This window comes from Dermacentor andersoni, chromosome 1 (assembly GCF_023375885.2).
Source record: "Dermacentor andersoni chromosome 1, qqDerAnde1_hic_scaffold, whole genome shotgun sequence".
NCBI classification, from domain to species: Eukaryota; Metazoa; Arthropoda; class Arachnida; order Ixodida; family Ixodidae; genus Dermacentor; species Dermacentor andersoni.
Window position 1 is genome coordinate 119,236,242 of NC_092814.1, and position 12,024 is coordinate 119,248,265.

Genomic DNA, 12,024 nt, shown 5'->3' on the forward strand with positions numbered 1-12,024 from the left:
ACGATTACTGACTCGGCACCAGCGCCGCAGGCGCGAGAAAGTCTGTCCGACGTACCTTCAGAAGTTCTGACTGATGTTGCACCAGTCGCGGGGTGTGGTAGTGGTGAACTTAGCGTCACAAGTTGGCGGCTGGACGTAATTATACGTACTCACCTCGACTGACAAGTCACTGCTTCAAATAAAGGTTTCATTCTTTTTCTCAATCGTGTTTTTTTTTTTTTTACTAATTGTATGTAACGACGTGTCATTACTTAGCATTATTGGCGGCGCCTCCACGACAACAAAGCAGCAACGGGGACACCAAAGCTAGAACCCGGACTGGTCCGTTGGCTGGAGCTCGGCGACGCCAGCGCGTGTCAGGGGTGTATGAGATCGGCTATCGCGGACAGTCAATTTTTTATGCGAACACCCCCGGAACGCTTCGGCCTCCGCGGCCCCAACCCACGGGCTGCCCCTGCTTCCAGCTTTGATCCCCCGCAGCAACTTTCTTATTAACTTCTTGAATAAAATGTTTCTACCACCACCACCACCACCCCGCTGCAAAAGCCCCCGGGTTTTCTCTCTCACTCCCGCTCTTACTCGCGCCTGCGCACGAACGGCTGGAGATCCCTCAAATGAACGTTGAACGTCTCGTAGTCACAAGGGCCAATGTGGCTACAGCGAACGTTGGCTACAGCAGCTACAAGCTGCTTATCTAGAAGCATAGTTTCAATAAGGACCCGTCAGACCCACCAAGGTAACTGGCGGTTACCTAAAATTCCTTTAAACCATACTTAAACTTCGTAAAGTAGCGACACTCTCCTCCTCCGCCTTCACTCCTCGTTTCTCCTCTATTTCGAGCTCCCTCCTCGACCGTGGCGCGGCCTACACTGCTCAAGCATAGCAACGGCGCAACATGCGCTCCTCGCCACTCCGTAGACGCTTCTCGAGCAAAAATGGCGCTGATGCACGGCGCGAGGGCCCACGTGATGCTATTAGGCCAATAGCGACGCGGCGTCGGCCTCGACCAGAGCGCGCGAGGAGGAGGCGGCATTCTCCAAAGCGTGGCACTACTTTACGAAGTTTAAGGGGCTTTACGGTTTCCCTGCCCCCAGCTACCTCAGCAACGGCTCTCCCTGGGGAACAATTTAAAGCCAGTTTCGAAAGCCATGCTTTTGCTGACTGCGTGCGCCAGAAGCAGTAGTGGAGCCAGGAACGCGTCGTAAGCGCCATGTTTTGGACATTATTATTTTGGAAATTAATTTTAAATAACACTTCGAAGGCGATGCTTCTGGGATACTTCGCGTCGTTATGTGTCTGTTGTGTACCCCCTGCGCCCCCTGCTCGCATATATCTGCGGTGTCCAAAACACAATGCCTATGACGTATTTTTGGCCACCAAAATCACTTCCGCCGCATTCAACCAGCGAAAGCATAGCCTTCAAGATTTGCACTCTAGAGAGTGCTACACAATGGTCCGTCGAAGAAAGTGCCACGAGATCATCACCAGAGCATCACCAGCGCTTCTGTAGATGCCTGGATCTGGTGTCCCAGTATTCTACAAACTGTAATATGTTACACAGACAAGCCGAAGCTCTCTAGTAAGGGTCACTTTCAAATGCCTGGCATAAACATGGGAAAACACAGGGAAGGCGGGAGATGGAAAATCAAGACGATGATTTTACCTTGTTCTCATTTTGCTCATCATCTGGCATAAACATTGAGATTTATAATTGCATTTCAAAGATTACACATCCCTGCTGATCAAAAAAACACCTTTAATATGCACATTTTCTCTGTAGAATTGGTGATACGGCACTTGGGTGAGTGATCTCATTGGTTTCCCCTGTGACGTCATCTAGAGTATTGTCAGCCTGGCAGTGCTGATCGAATTTTTTTTGAGGGGCATATTTTTACAAACAGCATTCGACTGATTGGATGCAACATATTTTTCAAAGGCAATGATTCTAGGACAATTGTCATGTGCGTTGCTAGAACAGAATACCATGAGAGCACTACTGCAGTTCAAGTTGACTGACACCTGCAACTGTTTATAGACTTGGCGTGCACCTTCCTGCATGCGCGCAGTTAGTGCCTCTCTTTTTATGTCTTAATCCCCTTCACTGCCAGGTAGCAAACCGGACATGCTTCTGGTTAACTTCCCTGCCTCTCCTCAATTCTCTCTTGTTTTAACTAACCTTCTTATTTTGATGTTTAAGAACAACTTCAAAAGACTGAATTTTAAAGCTTCTATGGAAGAATTTCCTTACTTTAACCAACTAGAAATATTTTCACTTTCCAAGAAAATTTGTGAAACACTCAACCTACCCACCAACTCTTATAAAAAAAAAGATTCCTAATGTAATCTTGAAGACATATGTGAAGTCCCTCTTTGAAAAACATGTACAAGGTCTAGTGCTGCAAGCCAGGATTGTGCTATCAACAGGCTATCTACCATCCTTCTTCCTTAGAATTTACAACTATTTTTGGAGGGCTTCCAGTACACTTCAGTTCCAATTGGCTCTTCTCATTGAAAGCAGCAGTAAAGTGGTTTGTAACTGTCACAGGACGTACTTGTGGATACACTGCATGAAAGTATGTAGCATAGTGGGCACACAGCACTATGATTAAGGTAGCCACCTGACCGGTTTTTCCGTCATGGTGCCAGCTGCCAGCTCAACCCTCCACACCAGCAACCCATTTGCCAAATTTCTGGTTCTCCCTTAATCGACCCACTATATAGCTACTTTAATTATTTGTATTTTTGCATAGATTTCGCACCTCCCCACCAACCCCTCTCAGTGCCAAGTTTTTTATGGCAACCATACTCATAAAGCAAGGGAAGAGAAATGCAAAACAGTGTTTCGTGTATTAGCCATTCTCGCTCTATGTGGTCATAGCACCTCGCATAACAATTTGTAGGTTCTCACTAAAAAAATAACATTCCTCAGCACCTAATGCACATTTAACAGATTATTCAAAAATTAAGAGGTTCTACTCTTTGTGGTGATCGTATCACAGCCTATGTTGTTTTTTTGCCACAGTTGAATGCAGCACTTGAAGAAAAATTTCCACCTACCTTGTGGGCCAAGTTCTTTTCATTTTACATTTGGATGTTTAATGCTGCCAATTACCAGCAGCCATTCGTCCCTCCAGTTCAGCTCGACTCCATCTGTGGTCCTACTTGAAGCAGCAGCCAACTTCGTTGAAAAGCAGTCACATGCCAGGTTTACGAGAAGACTGACTGCTTGAAAAGCAAAGCGCAAAATGAAAGCTGCTGTGCCAAAAGCTCTGAATTTTTCTGCTGATAACTGATGGCAGCTCTAACTTTGTTCTGAAGAGGACCTATAAGGCATGTACGTCACAGTTTGGACAAGGGCAGCTGACATGTTATTGGTTCTTTAACAAGCTGTAGTTTTACGTGCCAAAACCACAATGATTGAGGCATGCTACAGTGGCGGACTCTGTATTAATTTTGACCACCTGAGGTTCTTTAACATGCACCCAACGTATTATACACGGGTGTTTTTGCATTTTGCCCCAATTGAAATGCGGCCGCTGTGGCCGGTATCTAATCCTGCGCCCTCGGGCTTAGCAGTCCAATGCCAAAGCCACCATGGCAGGTCAGCTACTGGTTCTTCGCTCCTGTATGCGTTACACCCTGGGCACCAAAAACATGGTTTGTAGTGGCACCTATTACCTCTACAAACCAGGATGGTGTTACTAGGTCTTAGTGAGGGGAGCTACTCCTATAGTATATGCATTGCTTATCACATGGTCAGTTTCATGTGCAACTGATGCTCAATGACCGACCTAGCCATGTATTAAATGTCACAGCAAGTCTCGATGCCAAACACAGGGTTATTTAGAGTTGCAAAACCAGCAGCTTTCCGGTAACATTTTAATACTCATTTGGAACAGTGAGAAGTTTTGCACAAGCTCCAAATATTTAATAGATGCCACCACTGTTACTATGATGCAGATTCTCTAACTAGGGTGCAAAAATGTAATGCACAGCAGTCAAATACAAGGCCAGCAGGACGCACAGGCTCAAGAAAACCTGGTCATTAATGCACACTTTCAGGTGTGTAACTTTTCCACGAGCGAGAAAACTGCTTGAAGTCGCACCCAAACTGGCACCTATAATGTTTGCAACAGTAAACGTAGATGCTGCACGTAAATTACGTCTACGCACAGCTTGCAGATTGGCAGCCAGAAATTCTTTATTCATTAAGTAGCAATTGTGATTTTTTTTTCCCTTAACTGTGTGTGTGCGCGTAGCTCGCAAACCTTAGAAATGTCTGTGCTGTGGGCTATAACTAGGGCTCCGTGTTTTTGGATAAATAAAAAAAAATCCGGTAAACACTCGCCGGTAAAATTTTAAACAATTCGGAGTTATCCGATAAACTCCGATTTTAACGGCCAATATGACCCTGTTCCATTCTTTATCGAAAGCCTTTCAATAAAGGGCATGTTCTAAGCGGTCACTGATACATCAGCCAGCTTGGCCGATATAAATGTTTCCTCACGTCAGCAGTATCTCGTAGACTGCACTCATTGCACATTTAACAAAGGGCTTGTCGCCCCCAGGAGAGCGAGACATCTTGATACACGGTCCCCTGGTGGCACTTGTACGCCAGGGGACCGAATCAAGTGCAAAAAGCCTGCTGGCAGAAAGCATGGCATGCTCACATGACGCATTTCTGTAGCGCGTGAACAGAAATTTTGGGAAAGCAAAATGGGTATGAAACGAAAGCTTTCCAGCAACTACGTAAAGGAGTTTAGTGATTTTGAAGAGTCGTCATCTCAAGGAGTCACTGTTTGCAAGTTTTGTCATGCGACAGTTAGCATAGCCAATAGCAAAGGCACCTTGAGAATTGCGGAGCATCTACAATCGCAACGCCACGTCCAACTGAAGAAGCCCCGTCTAGACACAGGCGAGTCTTTTTTTTAACTGTTGGTGCTCCGAATTTACGGCTATTTGAGAGTGTATGAAGCGTACTTTGTACAGCCTGACACGGTTTCTCCGTTTATTGTGCACGCTTCTTCCTATGCCAGGTGTCTTAACAGACTTCACATGGTCGCAATACAATTTGTTCCCATCATCTTTTTATTCGTATCCCTTAGGCAACTATCCCAGCAAAGCTCGCTGGAAGAATGCATCACACGGGCCTGATCCAACAGACCATGACGCAGATGACATCCTGTGCCAGTTTTGCCGTGCACTCTCATGATGGGATTCCACTGCACCAGGCCGATAGACCTCTTGGCAGCCTCTTTCGAAGCAAGTGTCTGGCAGCATACACGATACCAGGTATAGTGATCAACTATATCAGAAATACCTACATGAGGTCAGTGCAAAAGACATTGCGACGATAAGCTCTTCGATGAAAGACCACCCCATTTCCATCACCATCGACGAGTCGCTGGAAGTCCGTAGATGTCTGGCAGTGGCAGTGCTTGCAACCTTCTATGACGACGAGCTTCCTGGACGTAGGGCCCTCATGATAGACTTGCAAGTAGTTCAGCAGTGTAACACGTCCCAGACAACACTCGACGTCCTGAGTACGTTCTCAAAAGGTACAAACATACTCGTCCGTTCTTTGTTGTTCTAAGGATGTCCTGTGGACGTCATGAAAAGGTACAGGCGTCCTCGTCCGTTCTGCATCGTTCTGAAGATGTCCTGAGGATGTCAGTTGCAGGATTAGCCTAGAATTGTCCTCCAACGGATGTGTTCAGCAGCATAGGACCCGCAACACAGCGCATTTTAGGAATTTTGCTCAGCCAAGAAGTGGCTGTGCAGTACAGTTGGCTTGGCAAAAAGGAAAGAAAAGTTTTTCTGCATTGCAAGTGGCTGACACAATCACTAGGCACTGACTGCCTGAATGCTTATGGGGAACCAGCGCTGGAGTTTTCACGACGCCTGCAGCGCTGCTCTGGCGGTCAGAACGTGCACAATGCAGCCGCTCCCACAGATGAAAATTGCGACTGGTAGTGGCGTTGCGTGCCCTGAAAGTCAAAGGAAAACAAAAGGACGCCGACGATACTATTGCTTATACAAGTGCCACAATTACGTCGGGATGAGGGAGGATGTATCCTTCTGTGTTCTTTGCATCTAAACCCTACGAACAAGAATGGAGGCGGCGTTGGATCCAAGCAGTCAGGCGAGCGGAGTAATTTCCCGTCTTGTCGCCCAGTCAAGCGGTGTCGGGCTGGTTTCTAAATCGAATTTCGCATGTATGCTTGGTTTATTCGATAGTGAAGACGGTCAGCCATGGCAGCTAGTACCAAACAGCAGAATCTGCAGTCGGCATTTCGTCGGAAACAAAATGAGCAATAGCATGCACCATCCGGCATATGTACCAACCATTTTTTCTTCGCAATACCACCACCAAGCCCCTTCCAGTGCCACCGCACCAAGCAAACGATACGAAAGGTAAATATTATCCATCCATTGCCAAGAATTATGAGGGAGGAAAGCTGCTTTGGAATACGAGTTATGTGCGCATACTGCCGGCGCACGCGCGACTAAGCCGCCTATGTGTTTTTAAGAATGCGCATGCGGAAAGGACTCGGCGCTGAGATGTATCCGGCAAATTTATCTAATTAGTGCTAAATGTAGCCAGGGTTGTTACGGATTAAGCAGCGGAGCACTCAAACCTTTGCTTGCGCGAGTCAGCTGATGCGATAAAGCTTTCTTCTCCATTGACTGCTGTGGCGAAGTAACATCAGAATTTTTTTTATGTCTAGCCAGAGCAGTATGGAATGTCTTCAGGCCAACTAGTACTTCCGAAACCATAGCGCAGCACGACTGGCACCATAGCCGCTAGATTTGCGAGGCAGGCTGCCACACAAGCATGGCAACGGCACATGGCGCAACCGTTGGACACACGTGCTTGCCGCGACACACTGTGAAAAATATATAAAGCTTAATAAGTTTCTTTCATCACTTCTTCACTTGAAGCGACGCGAAAACGGAAACATACGAACTATAATACGGCCGCGGACGTGTCGTCTGGTCGAGCGGCTGGAATATGCCGCGTTTCGTCGCCAGGGCGGCGTGCAACGCACTCTTTTCGACGCGCTGGTTCCCCATATTGTAGGTAAAAAGAAACTTGGTAGAACCATTTCCTTTCCCGATTTCAAAAGTCAAAGTTGTGCGGGTTTACATACTTCGTAAATGTCAAGCTGAGGATGTTAAACCAGCTGGGCCAAGTACTATCGTACTTGGGCAAGCTAAGATGGCTAATATGTAATTTTCTGTTGTTTCTGGATAATGTTAATGTTTGGCTTTGAGCTTGTATATACACAATGTTGCATAAGTAATCTCCAATGCATCTTTCAGGGGCTGTAATGCAAAATTTTCCTACATCAGAAAGAAGTGATGTCGAGAGTGTAATAAAGGTGTGGCTGCACCACTCTGGCGAAAAACTGCGAAAACAGCAGGCCAAGGCTGCCACATCTCAATGTGAGTTTTGTATTTAGACTATCGTGAAAAATACTCAAAACATTATCTTGCATGAATACTTAGCATTTGGAGGCGACTGTTCTCGTGCTTATGGGTTTGATCCCCATATGACAATTTGGATGCTGTCTGGCACCCAACATAGCTGCATGGGATGCCTGTTTGAGAAGTTGGCGTTTGCTGTACTTGCAATATTTATATTCTTGCAGAACCATTGTCATTATCAGTGCTCATAATCACAGTATATGATTTTCTTCTAGGCTCACTGGATGTGCACTCAGATTTTTCAGATTAAATGCCTCAAAGTTCAAGAGGAATCACTTTGTTCAAGAATATTGCTGGCCTTGGCAAGGGCCAGCATAGTCATTCATAATATTCTAGTCAGGAAACTGCACTTCGTTGAAGAAATGTTGGCTTTGGCAAGTGCCACCACAGTCTTTCATAATAAACTCTAGTCATTGGGAAACTGGTTATATTTGTGTTTGCTTTAGCAGGTGCCATGACCATTACCCGTATGCATTGCCTGCTACAGATACTTTTTATAACCAGCTAGATTAATTTTCGTTGGTAAAGAAAAATTATTTTCTTCCAGCCGGAATTTCATCCATGATTCAAAAGGCAGAATTGACATTATCTGGGCACGGTGCTCATGGCACCTTCAACATGGAGTTTCGTGCGATAGATGAAGTAGCCGAGTCAATGTGCAACCACACGTCAGGCAATTAAGCAGAACCAAACCTTACTGTGCATGTGTTGAAAATTAGCTGATCATGGCAAGAGCTTGTGCTACTTTTGTCACGTAATGCCCTGTCAGCATTGGCTGCTTAATATATGTAAATTAGCCTTGTATATTAACCAGCAAGCCGAGGCTACCAAGGCATTCCATTCATTAATGATCGACTTCTGGACGCAGCAATATATGCGGCCTATAAGCATGCCTTAGTGTTACGTTCTGTTAAAAGCTAAATGAGGTTATTGAATGCGAAAATTCAGCATTCCAGGAAGCCTAGAGTGCACCTTAATAAGTCCTCAAAACATCCTAGAAAAATCCCTGTGGACTACCTGAGGATGTTCTGAGGATGTGCCGAGGCCGGACATGAGGACCTCTCTAGGCCTTTGCAAGGACCAGTAGAGGATGTCTTCCGGACGTTGCAATGTCCTTGCGAGCACGTACTGAGGACATACTCAGGACGTCAGTGCGTTGTCTGGGACAGTACTGATTGGTGCGTTGACACAAACCGCTTTTCAGAAGGTTGGAAAGGCCTTAGCTGATGTAGCTGTCATCACCATCATCATCAGCCTGGTTACGCCCACAGCAGGGCAAAGGCCTCTCCCATACTTCTCCAACTACCCCGGTCATGTACTAATTGTGGCCATGTTGTCCCTGCGAACTTCTTAATCTTATCCGCCCACCCAACATTCTGCCGTCCCCTGCTATGCTTCCCTTCCCTTGGAATCCAGTCTGTAACCCTTAATGACCATCGGTTATCTTCCCTCCTCATTACATGTCCTGCCCATGCCCATTTCTTTTTCTTGATTTCAACTAAGATGTCATTAACTCGTGTTTGTTCCCTCACCAAATCTGCTCTTTTCTTATCCCTTAACGTTACACCTATCATTCTTCTTTCCATAGCTCGTTGCATCGTCCTCAACTTAAGTAGAACCCTTTTCGCAAGCCTCTAGGTTTCTGCCCCGTACGTGAGTACTGGTAAGACACAGCTGCTATACACTTTTCTCTTGAGGAATAATGGCAACCTGCTGTTCATGATCTGAGAATGCCTGCCAAACGCACCCCAGCCCATTCTTATTCTTCTGATGATTTCAGTCTCATGATCTGGATCTGCGGTCACTACCTGTCCTAAGTAGATGTATTCCCTTACCACTTCTAGTGCCTCGCTACCTATCGTAAACTGCTGTTCTCTTCCGAGACTCTTAAACATTACTTTAGTTTCCTGCAGATTAATTTTTAGACCTACCCTACTGCTTTGCCTCTCCAGGTCAGTGAGCATGCATTGCAATTGGTCCTCTGAGTTACTAAGCAAGGCAATATCATCAGCGAATCGCAAGTTAGTAAGGTATTCTCCATTAACTTTTATCCCCAATTCTTCCCAATCCAGGTCTCTGAATACCTCCTGTAAACACACAGTGAATAGCATTGGAGAGATCGTATATCCCTGCCTGACGCCTTTCTTTATTGGGATTTTGTTCCTTTCTTTATGGAGGACTACGGTGGCTGTGGAGCCGCTATACATATCTTTCAGTATATTTAGATACGGCTCGTCTACACCCCGATTTCGTAATGCCTCCACGACTGCTGAGGTTTCGACTGAATGAAATGCTTTCTCGTTATCAATGAAAGCTATATATAAGGATTGGTTATATTCGGCACATTTCTCTATCACCTGATTGATAGTGTGAATATGGTCTATTGTTGAGTAACCTTTACGAAATCCTGCCTGGTCCTTTGGTTGACAGAAGTCTAAGGTGTTCCCGATTCTATTTGAGATTACCTTAGTAAATACTTTGCAGACAACGGACAGTAAGCTGATCGGTCCATAATTTTTCAAGTCTTTGGCGTCCCCTTTCTTATGGATTAGGATTACGTTAGCGTTCTTCCAAGATTCCGGTACGCTCGAAGTCATGAGGCATTGCATATAGAGGGTGGCCAGTTTTTATAGAACAATCTGCCCACCATCCTTCAACAAAGCTGCTGTTACGTGATCCTCCCCAGCTGCCTTCCCCCTTTGCATAGCTCCCAAAGCTTTCTTTACTTCTTCCGGCGTTACTTGTGGGATTTTAAATCCCTCTAGAGTATTCTCTCTTCCATTATCGTCGTGGGTGCCACTGGTACTGTATAAATCTCTATAGAACTCCTCAGCCACTTGAACTATCTCATCCATATTAGTAATGATATTGCCGTCTTTGTCTCTTAACGCATACATCTGATTCTTGCCAATTCCTAGTTTCTTCTTCACTGCTTTTAGGCTTCCTCCGTTCCTGAGAGCATGTTCAATTCTATCCATATTATACTTCCTTATGTCAGCTGTCTTACGCTTGTTGATTAAATTCGAAAGTTCTATTCCAGCTGTAGGGTTAGAGGCTTTCATACATTGGCGTTTCTTGATCAGATCTTTCGTCTCCTGCGATAGCTTACTGGTATCCTGTCTAACGGAGTTACCACAGACTTCTATTGCACACTGCTTAATGATGCCCACAAGATTGTCGTTCATTGCTTGAACACTAACGTCCTCTTCCTGAGTTAAAGCCGAATACCTGTTTTGTAGCTTGATCTGGAATTCCTCTATTTTCCCTCTTACCGCTAACTCATTGATCGACTTCTTATGTACCAGTTTCTTCCGTTCCCTCCTCAGGTCTAGGCTAATTCGAGTTCTTACCATCCTATGGTCACTGCAGCGCACCTCGCTGAGCACGTCCACATCTTGTATGATGCCAGGGTTAGCGCAGAGTATGAAGTCTATTTCATTTCTAGTCTCGCCGTTCGGGCTCCTCCACGTCCACTTTCGGCTATCTCGCTTGCGGAAGAAGGTATTCATTATCCGCATATTATTCTGTTCTGCAAACTCTACTAATAACTCTCCCCTGCTATTCCTAGAGCCTATGTCATATTCCCCCACTGACTTGTCTCAAGCCTGCTTCTTGCCTACCCTGGCATTGAAGTCGCCCATCAGTTTAGTGTATCTTGTTTTGACTTTACTCATCGCAGATTCCACGTCTTCGTAGAAGCTTTCAACTTCCTGGTCATCATGACTGGATGTAGGGGCGTATACCTGTACGGCCTTCAATTTGTACCTCTTATTAAGGTTCACAACAAGACCTGCCACCATCTCGTTAATGCTATAGAATTTGTGTATGTTATCAGCTATATCCTTATTGATCAGGAATCCTACTCCTAGCTCTCGTCTCTCCGCTAAGCCCCGGTAGCACAGGATGTGCCCACTGTTTAGCACTGTATATGCTTCTTTTGTCCTAACTTCACTGAGCCCTATTATATCCCATTTGCTGCCCTCTAATTCTTCCAATGGCACTGCTAGACTCGCCTCACTAGATAATGTTCTAGCATTAAACGTTGCCAGGTTGAGATTCCAATGGCACTGCTAGACTCGCCTCACTAGATAATGTTCTAGCATTAAACGTTGCCAGGTTGAGATTCCAATGGCGGCCTGTCCGGAAGCTGTGTTGTGCTCCAATTCAGCTTCCTACATGCAGAAGCTTCACAAGGACTCGCAACTCTCCAGCCCCAATTTCAAGGCACTTCACTTCAAAGATCCGTGCCACCTAATTAACGACCCTCTGGAGGATGGAATTAAGACGAGCTCATTTAAGGTAGTTCCCAATCTTGTTGTGCACTTTCCTGCCCTGTTGAAGTCGTCGCGGGAGCTGCGCCGTAAGGTTGGTCTTGTGTGCGTGGCCATGGGCATGACCATGAAGTCGCTGAAGACTGAATGTCCGTCTAGGTGGTTCTCTCTTTATGAAACCCTAGAAGATGTTCTGGACTTTTGGCATGCCATTTTGTCTGTCTTGAGAAGCAATGATGCCAAGGGAAATAAGTGTGAGAAGCTG

At 45.6% G+C, this 12,024-nt stretch overlaps 1 long non-coding RNA gene across 1 annotated transcript; it reads left to right on the forward strand.

Annotated features, from left to right (window-relative positions):
• Nucleotides 1-1,132: 1,132 nt before the first annotated feature.
• On the forward strand, nucleotides 1,133-8,143 carry LOC129380570 (uncharacterized). Its single transcript, XR_008608707.2, has 3 exons — nucleotides 1,133-5,292; nucleotides 7,324-7,446; nucleotides 7,704-8,143. It is a non-coding gene; the product is annotated as an uncharacterized lncRNA (long non-coding RNA).
• The last annotated feature ends 3,881 nt before the right edge of the window (nucleotides 8,144-12,024 follow it).